The sequence below is a fragment of the Sapajus apella genome, unplaced genomic scaffold (genome assembly GCF_009761245.1).
Source record: "Sapajus apella isolate SASKATOON/1434 unplaced genomic scaffold, GSC_monkey_1.0 scaffold2, whole genome shotgun sequence".
NCBI lineage: Eukaryota > Metazoa > Chordata > Mammalia > Primates > Cebidae > Sapajus > Sapajus apella.
The window spans coordinates 24,076,966-24,086,809 of record NW_022436942.1 but is presented as its reverse complement, the minus strand read 5'-3'; the positions used below and the strand labels follow the sequence as shown (position 1 = coordinate 24,086,809).

Sequence of the window (9,844 nt, the reverse complement as noted above, 5' to 3'; positions counted from 1 at the left end):
TCCCTGCCCCTGTCTCCAAGTGAGGTCAGGTTTTTCAAAGGCAAACTGTCCACCTAGTTTTATCTCCCCCAGCCTGTAGGTGAGAGCCTGTTCTGGTGGGACCTTGCCTGCCTAATGAAGGCACCTGCTCCAGGCCAGCTCCAGAGGCCAGCTACTGGGCCTGGCACACAGCAGAAGGTCAGTCAGTATTTGTGGACTAGATAAAGACATGCTGCAGATATTGGCTGCTCCCTCCTGAGTCCAGTTCATTCATTTCAACCAAGGCTGCTTGGGGACTTGGTATATACTAGTTGCCAGAGGGGACACAAAGGTGAATAGACATGACTTCTGCCTTCAAGGGGGACAACACAGAGTCCAGTGGCTATCCTATAAGACGAAATGTAGCCAACAGCAGTCCCGGGGAAGGCTTGAAGGGCTTGCTCCACAAGTGCCTACCTGAAAGGATGGGCTGGGTGGGACCTTTGTGGGACACGAGACCCTTAGAGTCTCAAGAATGTGCTGGCCCAAACCGCGACTTGCCTGGTGGGATGATGATTCCTGGTTCTCTCACAGGTTGGAGGGGAATTAGGGGCTCCATAGATGTGTCTAGGCCTGTGAGTTTGGAATAGCAAGGGCAGGTTTATTGGGATGCAGGGTCTCTTTGATATGCCTATTAAAAGAGGCAGGTTTCAGCTGCCCTTGTGGTCTGCCTAGCGGGAGATTCCCACATTCATAAAGGGCATTAATAACATTCTCTGCCTTTTATGTTGTCAGGAGGCCTATCCTCTGCCCAATAAAAGGCAGGAGCAATAACAGGCCTCCAGTGTGAGACAGCGTCCTTCAATCCTCAGTCCAGGAGACTGTCCTGCAGAGCAGAGGCATGGCGAGCCAATCCTACCACACCAGCTCTGATTGCAAGGTCAGGAACTTTAGCTCCCGCTCTGCCATTGTGCCCAAGCCTGGGGATCGCAGCTGTGTCAGTGCCATGGCCCATCATGGGGGCAGTCCCAGGGGGCTAGGCTACAGGCGCCTCGGAGGCTTTGGCAGTCGGAGCCTGTGTACATTGGGGTCTCCCCGGACTGCGGTGAGTTGTGGATGGCCCCTACACGCCAGGGGCAGGTTTGGCTACCAGGCAGGGGGCCTTTGCAGGCCCAGCCTCCCCTGCATCACATCTGTGACCATTAATGAGAGCCTCCTCACGCCCCTCAACCTAGAGATCGACCCCAATGCCCAGTGTGTGAAGCACGAGGAGAAGGAGCAGATCAAGTGTCTCAACAACAAGTTTGCTGCCTTCATTGACAAGGTGGGTCTGTGTGCTGTTCCCTGGGACTGTGGCTTAGGAAGGGGAAAGGGACTTTGAACCCAATGATGGGGTAGTTCAAATTCTCCTGCCACTGATTAATTAGCATGTGGCCTTGAGAATATGGCTGAATCAGGATCTTGGTTTTCAAATGTTGCCATGAGATTCAAATGCAATAATGCATCTGAAACCACCGGACAAAAGAGGAGGGTTTGCTGCTGTTGCTCACAGGCAAGCAGCAAGCATGCTGAGTGTGTGTGTGTATGTGTGTGGTCCATCTTCCGGATTTCACTGGCTCACAGTAGGAAGGTGTGGACAGAGCGCACAGCTCTGCTTACGTGTATCTGACCTCCCCATTAGATGCTGCCATCGCCAGCATGGAGCAGAAGCCAGGATAAAGAGGGATCAGTGGCTCCTTTCCTGCTCCTCTTTGGTGGGGACATCACAGGAAGGCTGTGAATTCTTGGGACTGCCCAAGGCACTTTATACCCTTCAGCACATGCATAGATTAAAGGCAGAGAGTTGAGAAACTTAAGGCATGATCTGCAGAGAGGCTGTTGAATTGCATTTTCTGAGTCCTCCCAGTTATGTGTATAGCTCTGGTTTCCTTTAACCTAATGATGTCCTCTCTAGGAGCTCACAGTCTTTGAGGGAAGACAGCCACCAAAGTTTAAGGGAGGAGAAGCTCGTCTTCCAGGGCTGAATGGTGTGCATATTTACACCCTGAGTCTGCAAAAGAAGGCACAAACCAGGGCGATGGTAGGTGGGAGCTCTGCTGTCAGACCAACGCTACATCAGAAATGGGCATATCTGTACACAGAGGTGCTGGGCATCCATTGTTAACATACTGCTGGCTGTCCAGATTACTCTTCCCTTCCATCGGCACAAAGGAAGCTGACGGTAGATTATGCAGGCTATTTCTTGCACAAGGACAACTACCAAGAGCAGGAGATTTTGAAATCCAGTCCAGGCTTTGCTTGCTGAGCTGTGTGCCCTGGCAGGTGGCTGGAGGCATCTTTTCAGAATTTGCTCAAAAGCACAGTGAGAGCCCTGAGAGTGCAGGCTCAAAAGGGTTTTTGCATGTGTCTTTTTGGGCATCACCCATGAACGCTGATCTCTCTGTTGAGAGGTGTCAGTTCTGGGTCCGGAGAGAGGAAGTTATTCCATTGCACCAGGCTGGCATTCTTCCCGCAGGCTCCAGCATTCTTCCTGCAAGCTCCGAACTGCATTGTGTTCCAGACTACAAAGTGCATTGACATGGTGGCTTTAATCCTGCCAGAGGGCTGTCCCATGGCCTGGGTCTGCATGTTGAAACCCAAGTCAGATGCCTTTTGATAATCAGAGTTTTGGTTCCTTTTCCCGCAAGCACGGATAGTCAGGCAGTTGCGGGTTGTTTGTACCAGGCTTGTGCTCCCAGGACGTTAGGGTTGGAGAAGAAACATCTGCTTTAGGCTCATAACTGGAAACTTCAACAAGGGCTTGGCAGGTCACATGAATGAAGCCAAACTGAGAGGTATGCTCACGTAGAGGGGCAGCAGCTGCTGTTCACTCCAGCCACAGGCCTACCTACCCTTGCCAGAACTTCTGGTATGTCAAGAGGGTCAGAGAGATCCAGATTCTTACTTGAAACCACTCAATTATTAAGTGTTGGCAACTAATCAGATCTCTATAAAACAGGGTGTAGGCCACGTAAAGCGTGCCTGTGGACCTGATAGGGCCTGGAGCCACCAGTGTATCACTGCAAATGTCTTTCTCCTGTCTTGTTTCACAATGACATACAGTGAGAATGAGGTGAAGTGGTCTGGTTGGTGATGGAGTTAGAATGAGATGTCTCTTAATTCCTGATCTGGGATCCCCACTCCTGGGCTTTAGCACTCCAGCATCAGAATAAGGGAGAGTCATGGTTCATACATTTTAAAATTGCTGCTGTACAAATGCCCACAAACTTAGCAGCTTAAAACAACACAAATTTACTACCTCAAGATTCTGATGTTAAGATGTTGGCAGGGCTGCATTTCTTTTTGGAGGCCTCAGGGGAGACTCTGTTTCCAGGGACATTCAGGCTTTTGGCAGAATTGAGATCCTTGTGGTTGCAGGACTGAGGTCTCTTTTTCTTGCTGGCTGGCTACTGGAGGTTGTTCTCAGCTTCCAGAGGTCTTCTACACTCCTTGGCTTGTTGCCCCGACTTCTTCTATCTTCAAAGCCAGTAATAGTGGGTTGAGAGTCCTTCTCATGTTTCAAATCTGTCTGGTGCAGACACTTTTGGGGGGCTTATTATTTACCTACTATGCAGAGTGTGAAATATGTCTGCAGGATCAGATGTTATTTCATTCTGTGTAGAATAAACAAATTGTTATAAATAGTGTGCTCTTTTTGGGAGGCAGGGTGGGTGGAGGGAAGTTACTTGGGGACTACTTGTGACCAGCACTTTCAGACTTTGCCAATGATTTGGCCTCCTGGGGAAGGTGACAGGTTTCTGCAGGACAGGGGCCATCCTCAAGGGCAGTCAGAACTCTGGGGGACCAGGTAACCCCCGCCCTCAGGCTTCCCCCTCAAGTCTCTTTCCTCCTTCCTGAATGACAGGTGCGCTTCCTGGAGCAGCAGAACAAGCTGCTGGAGACCAAGCTGCAGTTCCACCAGAACCGCGAGTGCTGTGAGAGCAACCTGGAGCCCCTGTTCCAGGGCCACATTGCGGCTCTGTGGCGGGAGGCTGAGTGCATGGAGGCCCACAGCGGGAGGCTGGCCTCGGAGCTCAACTGCATGCAGGAGGTGCTGGAGGGCTACAAGAAGAAGTGAGCATGTCAGGGCTGGGATGGTTCTAGGGAGTAGAGTCTGTCTTAGCTGGGATCACACAACTCCTACAGAAGCAGAGATTGCTGAAGGTCAGGGTTGCCCTGATGAGCTGTCAGACACTTCTGCCTTACCAGTCTGCTTTGCCTTGTGTCAGCTCCCAGCTCTTGCAGTCCTGTGCTGGGGGCTGGGGAAAGATTTGTAAAGAAGAGCTCCCAGTCTGGGAGGGATGGGACACACATCTAGGGCATAGACTGATGCAGAGATGAAGAGATAGGAAAAAAATGAAACAGGAGGAGCAAGGCCAGCAGGACTGAAGAGCAGGAGCCTGGAGCCATTACAGCTAGGATAGGGGGAAGGGAAAGCCCCTGGAGAGGTATCTGAAAATGAACTGGCTGATGCCATTCCAAGTATCTGATGAACTTGGATTATCCCTTTATTTGTTCTGCAGATAAATCATCATGCTCTCAATTCCCCAAGCCTCTGCAATTCCAATCCCAATGTAAATCTGTTTTTTCCTGAGTTGTTTAGTTTGTCCATTACCCAGTCTAAATTCACTGTGTCACTGTACTTACCTTATAGAAACAGACGGAGGGAAGGGTGATTTTGCCTGTAATCGGTTCTGGTAATTCCAACCCTTCTTGGGATTCTTGGAGGTTCCGGTTTTACCATCCGGCTGGACCCAGCAGTGGGTCCTCACTTCCCTTAGAGTGAAGCAAATATAGACACAATCCTCAGTGTGCAGGTGTCAAGGTCTGTCTCCCGCTCTGGGGGTGTGCGGGCCGGTAATTACAGAGCTGAGTGCAGCCCAAAATGACTGTGTAATTAAAAAGTAATGAAAACCATGCTCTGGGAACTCTGGTCTTTCTTGTCGGGGCAGGGCTGCTCTGGGGATACGGTCTCACAGGCAGGGGGAAGAGGGCCCGGCTGGTGAAAGAGGGAATGCCCTGAACAAGGGGTGCTTCTAGGAATTCGAGTCCTTGGATATTGGGGCAGGGGGAATAAAACCCATGGGGTGGCTTCATAGAGCTTTATGTTTTGTACAAGGTAGAATTTAAAGGCTCTGTGGAACATGTCTGTTTTTAACTTATCCCACAAATATTTACTGAGTGCCTTACTGCACACCTTGTGATTTAGCCTAAGATCCAAAGAGATTAAATGACTTGCCTCAGGTTTTGCAGCAATTTCAGTCTAAGCTGGGACCAGATACCAGGGACTTGGACTCCAAGTCCAGTGTCCTTCCAATGGGTTCTTTGTGGCTGGGAAATAGAAGTCCAGAGAGGCCAAGCCTCTGCTCCAAAGGCACAGAGAAAGGAGAAAACCAGGAAGTTTGGCACACCTGGACTCTGGCCCAGCCAGGTCCTCAGTCCCAGGGTCCTTTCCACCTGGGTTGTCTCTCCTCAGGTATGAAGAAGAGCTGGCCCTCAGGGCCACAGCTGAGAATGAGTTTGTGCTGCTGAAGAAGGTGAGTGACTGTTCTCACATGGGAAGAATTAAATCCTGGGCACTGGACGCTCTGAGGCTGCAGGCCCCGCCATGTTCCATCAGTGCAATTGTTGGTGGGAAGGCACTGGAGCCCCTGGCACAAGAAGGTGGGTTATATTGGCTGCAGAAGCCATCGAGGAGCCCATGCAGGAACCCAGGTGGTGCCGACGGAGGCTTTGTAAAAAGAAAACCTCACCATGCTACTGCTTGACTTTTTAAAAACTACTAGATTGGCTGAAATGTTCAATTTTAATTCTGTCACCTGGGCATTGCCTTCTCCTGTTATCCCAGACTGGGTGTTGGTTCTCAGCTTGTTAATGATTTCAAAGTGTGGCCGTCATTCAATGCAATTGGTGATGATGAAAAACCCAGAGGAATAAAGCCGCAAATGATTTCCCTTTTGTTTCATCTTGGTGAGTGAAAGTACATGTGAATGTTCTTTTTTTTTTTTTTTGAGACAGAGTTTCACTTTCGTTGCCCAGGCTGGAGTGCATGGCGCTATCTTGGCTTGGCTCACCGCAACCTCTGTCTCCCAGGTTCAAGTGATTCTCCTGCCTTAGCCTCCCGAGTAGTTGGGATTACAGGCGTGCACCACCATCCCGGCTAATTTATTTTTCAATTTTGTGTTTTTAGTAGAGATGGGGTTTCTTCATGTTGGTCAGGCTGGTCTTGAATTCCCGACCTCAGGTGATTCACCTTTCTCGGCCTCCCAAAATGCTGGGATTACAGGTGTGAGCCGCCGCGTCCAGCTGTGAATGTTCTTTAAAAAGCAATGTGCTTGCTTGCCAGCTTCCTTATTTGTGAGTATCACAGAGTGGAGAGAGGGCTGCTGACAGATCTACCGATAGGGGCTCGGCCTGGGTCTCAGGCATGAGAGTCAGCTATTTGGATTCTGGGTATTTATTGACCTGGGCTCTGAGGACAACCTCTAGAGAGGCTCTGTGACTGTCACATGCTTGTGCTCTGTGGGTCAGCCTGACTGGGAGGCAGCAGCCTGACGTTCTGGGCGGTGACGTCAGGTTTCCTTCTTTGGCAAGGTCCTCAGCTCTGGAAGGGGTCAGACCTCTCTCCCCTCTCCCCAGGTAGTCTCATTTATGCAATGGGAGGTAACTCACTGGCAGATTACAAAGGCTCTCCACTTCTAGTGGGGCCCTGAAGGCGAAGATGAGAAGTCTAGGTTAGACCTGTAAGTGCAGGGTGGCTGGGCAGGAGCAGGCTAGAGGCAGGGAGGTGGGTCAGGAGATGGCTTAAGGGCCCGTTGGGGAGTGCTGAGGCTCAGGGCACAGCGAGGGGACCAAGGCCACTTCCCACCCTCTTGTGTTTATCTCTACCAGGATGTAGACGGCGCCTATCTGCGTAAGGCAGACCTGGAGGCCAATGTGGAGCCACTGAGGGAGGAGTCAGTCTTCCTGCGGTCCCTCTATGAGGAGGTAAATCTCTCCCCATCTCCGGAAGAGCAAGTGAGAGAGGAGGCAGAGGAGGGTTTTCTTGGAGTGTGGCTTGTCCTGTTTCCTGGGTTCTGGGGAAAGCCATGCATTCTTGGCTCTCCTAAGGTCTGGATGTTTTTCCTTCTGTGATCAGAGGGGATTTTTCTCTTGTTTGGGCTTCCTTTCAAAATGGAAGTGGGTGATGCCCTTCCTCTAAGATGATTTGAAAGAATGCGGTTAATTCCTGCATCATGAAGTGGAGATCTGACAATTTATTAATTCAGGTAGTGTAAAAACCCAAGCAGATAATCCAGGCCTCTCTATCTCTGGCCACAATTTGGTTGATTAGATTTGTGCATAAAGCTACAGTTGATCTGGATCATCCAGGCCCCACGGCGGGGCGACCCAGGCATACACATCAGTCCGGCTCTGTGGATGCCTGTATTAGTAGAATTCCACATTACTCATGGCTTTGAGGCCATGGTCCCAATTCGAGCCTTTTCCTCCTATAGCTACAGGTTTTAGATTTTCCTGACTTGCTGGTAGTTTTCTAATTTCAGAGTTGGGACTTAAAAAAAAAATTTCTGAGGAGATGGGATCAGAAGGGGATTTCACTGGTTGCTGTCTCCCACAGGAAATCTGCCTCCTTCAATCACAAATCTCTGATACGTCCGTGGTGGTGAAGATGGACAACAGCCGGGAGCTCAACATGGACTTAGTTGTGGCCGAGATCAAGGCTCAGTATGACGATATTGCCAGCTGCAGCCGGGCAGAGGCTGAGACCTGGTACCAAACCAAGGTAGTCTGGAGGGCAGGGCTGCCCCACTGAGCCAGGAGGACAGCTGTGAGCCTCAAGTTTCTCTGGGAAACACAGTCCTGCACTCTAGAGGGGCTGCAGCTGAGGTCCTGGGCGGAGCAGGGTCAGGAGGTGGGAGAGCTGTGGAACAGTGGGCTGGCTGATGGGGCCGGGGACAGCAGCCTCCAGCCATCGTTTCTGCATGTTTGCCTCTCAACCCGCAGTGCGAGGAGGTGAAGGCCACAGTGACCCAGCAGCGTGAGAACCTCCGAAGAACCAAAGATGAGCTCAGCGAGCTGAACTGCAGGATCCAGAGGCTGACGGCAGAGGTGGAGAATGCGAAGCAGCAGGTTGGGTGGTGCCCAGACCCCACTCAGCAGTACACCTGCCGCTTCTTGTCTGGTTGCTGCCTCCCTCCTATCTTCAGGGACTGCTATCATCTTTGGAGAGGGGTGTATTTGAATTGTGCCGGAGTACTCTCCTATAATCAGCACACGAGGGCTCCTGTTCCAACACTCACTTTGTCAAACTTTCTAATGCTTGTGGATCTGGTAGATATAAGCTGGCACCTAATCGTTATTTTAACTTTTATTTCTTTGGTTAACTAGTGATAGGAAATGTTTCCTCATACACTTACTAGTTATTTGTATTCCCCTTCTAACAACTGTCCACTCATACATCCGCCCATTTTTCTACTGTGGTTCCCTTCTTTTTGCTTGGTGATTTGCAGTATTTCTTGGTCCTTCTACCTGGATTGTAAGCCTTTGTCAGTTACACATGTTGCAATTAACTTTCTCTCAGTCTATCAGTTGTCTGTCTTTTATTGAACCCATTTTTTGTGTGTTTTGAGACAAAGTCTTGCTCTTTAGCCCAGGCTAGAGTGCAATGGTGCAATCTCGGCTCACTGCAACCTCCGCCTCCTAGGTTTAAGCGATTCTCCTGCCTTGGCCCCCAGTAGCTGGGACCACAGGTGTAAACGATCAGGCCTGGTTCATATTTGTATTTTTAGTAGAGATGGGGTTTCACCATGTTGGCCAGGCTGGTCTTGAACTCCTGACCTCAGGTGATCTGCTCACCTTGGCCTTCCAAAGTGCTGGGATTACAGGCATGGGCCACCGCACCTGGCCTGAACCCAAATATTTAACCTGGATGTGCCCAAATCCATCTTAAGTTCTTCCTTTAATGGTTTATACTTAGTGAGTTTTGAGGTAACGGAGGTAGCTATTAAATTTTCCCCCCATTAATTTTATAGTTTTACCTCTTGCATTTAGATCTGTAATCCACCTGAACTTTATTTTTGGTATACACAGTGAGCAGGGTTCTAAGTTAATTTTTCTACATATCGTAAGAAAGTATGTAATCTATTCTTTCCCCAGTGATTTGTAATAGTACCTGCATCATAACAATGAGCTCCCACACATGCCTGGCTCCATGTGTCTTCTCCCCGCTGTGTTGCTGTTCTTCATCACGGTGCAGGATGTGTCACTAGTAATTTGTTACAGTTAAGAGCGGAGTGATGAAATACGCACATGCTTACTTTTTAGATATGAAATTAGAGAAGATTCGAAGCTGTCCCTGTAATAACATTGCTCTTGTTCATTTTGCTTCTGACATGCTTTCTTTAGTGGGGTGAAGGGAGCCGCTGTGGTTTGCGTGCTGGGAGTCGTGCGTGGGAGCTTCTTTCAGCATGCTGATCTCAGCGGGCCAAAGAGTGAGACCCTGCACCATGGCTTTTGAATACCTGGCTGGGCACTAATTAATTGGATAGCTCAGGGCAAGTCACAGTCTCTCAGAATCTTAATTTCTTCATTTGCATAATGGGAATAATAATGCCTGTTGTGACAAGCTGGAAGGATAACTGCCAAGGTCAAGTAAGATAACATCTATGAAAGTGCCTTATAAAGGAACAAGTCTAAGGTGATGTCAGTAATAATGACAATTCCTATTTCCGTGCTAACACTTCCTCCCTCTAATGGCTCACCTGCCAAACTCAAGTCAGTTTTATGATAAAGTGTACAAAAATGAAGGAAAAAAAGATCCAAATGTCCCTGCCTAGTTCATTTAGGG

At 49.5% G+C, this 9,844-nt stretch overlaps 1 pseudogene; it reads left to right on the top strand.

The window, feature by feature from the left end:
• Positions 1 to 820: 820 nt before the first annotated feature.
• Positions 821 to 1,417, top strand: LOC116561475 (annotated as a pseudogene).
• Positions 1,418 to 9,844: the final 8,427 nt, after the last annotated feature.